This window comes from Apodemus sylvaticus, chromosome 23, assembly GCF_947179515.1.
Source record: "Apodemus sylvaticus chromosome 23, mApoSyl1.1, whole genome shotgun sequence".
Taxonomy (NCBI): Eukaryota; Metazoa; Chordata; class Mammalia; order Rodentia; family Muridae; genus Apodemus; species Apodemus sylvaticus.
In genome coordinates, this window is record NC_067494.1 from 17,229,179 (window position 1) to 17,230,984 (window position 1,806).

Here is a 1,806-nt window from a genome sequence, read left to right on the forward strand (position 1 = left end):
AAGTGGATGTGAGCAAATCACCTTCAGAGACACAGACATAGCCACTGATGTATAACAGCCCTCACATGTGACACACACAGCCGCTGATGTGTAACAGCCCTCACATGTGACACACACAGCCGCTGATGTGTAACAGCCCTCATATGTGACACACACAGCCACTGCTCTGTAATGGTCCTCACATGTGACACACACAGCCACTGATGTGTAACAGCCCTCACATGTGACACACACAGCCGCTGTTCTGTAATGGCCCTCACATGTGACACAGTTGCTTCTCTGTAACAGCCCTCACATGTGACACACACAGTCGCTGCTCTGTTATGGCCCTCACATGTGACACACAGAGCTGCTGCTCTGTAACGGCCCTCACATGCTGGCATGTACTCTGTCCTCTGTCCTTCTCTCAGTCCCCTTGTCTGCTTGCACTCAGGACTGCCCGCTCACCTGGCCCTTACCACCAGTCCTGTGCTCTGTGCTGTCAGCAGTGGTGCCCATCTACACAGCAAGGTCTTGCTCATTGTCAAGGCCAGGTTTAAACTCCCGGTCTTTCTGCCTCCCCTGTACATTTAAGGAAGTTTAACAAAGAAGAATTACTCCCACATAGTTGGTGAACAGCTGTGGGTTCATCACAGGAAGGAGGAGGAAGATGAGGGGAAGAGAGAAGGAGAAAGATGAGAAGAGGAGAGAAACGAGAGAAGAGAAAAAAGAGATGAGAAGAAGAGAGTCTAAGTATTGCTCCCGTCTCTTGATTCCTCTGAGAAGGCAATGTCCTGGAATCTTCTACTCAACATTGTTCTATGCCGCCTACTAAAGCAGTCATCCTGTGGGACAGGGGTGGTGGACTGCTCGCTGAAAACCTTGTGTGAGCCCCTAAGTCCACACCCTAGCACCTCACCAAACAAAACAAAATCTGATTTTGTGATTTGCTGTAGGAATTTTTTAATCCTCACCTGGGGTTTCAACCCCGACTTACACCATTGAGTTCTAGAAAGAAGGATTAAATATTGATTTAATTCAATTTTGATAAAAGACACACACAACCTTATATTGACAATAAGCTTTAAACAGCACAAGAGCTGGGCAGACATCTGCCCTCCATGCTGTTAGAAACTATGTTCCTATCAATAACCCTGAGTTATCCCTTGCTATGTCTCATCTGGGCTGCTCTTAACCCCAATCGGCCATGTTCTCTTTAACACACCCATAGCCCACAGCGTCTTCTTCCACTCGTCCTCTTCTTCTCCCCCTCTTGGTTCTCCTCCATCCCTGATCCTTGGAATGTTAAACCCGACCTATGCCTCTTCTGCCCAGCGATTAGCTGTCAGCATCTTATTTAACAATCAGAGATAACTTGGGGGCAAGATCACACAGGGTCACTTGTGCTAAGTGTACACTCTCTCTGGGACAACCAGGTCTTGGGGGGGGGCAATATTAGCATTAGAATATAAGCAGTATCAGGACACTACACAAGAATCATTGCTAAACATTACAGAATACTTTGAATACCAAATGCATAATTTGGGATATAAAGGTTAATGAAAACACAGTCTACTAATGTGGATGTCTTATGTTTGAGCAGAAGAAAACAAATGACTCTGAATTGTTTTCAGAACAGGACAAGAATTTAGGACTTTCAGAATGTTCCACCCCAAAAGAATTTGAGTTTCTACAAATGTGGACTGATGAAACAGATTTGACATTGCAGGACAGCGTCTGCCTCACTGAAGTGAGCAGAACTGCATAAATCTGTTTATATGATTCATCAGTCTTGTTCAAGAACACAACAGATATACCAGAGGGGAA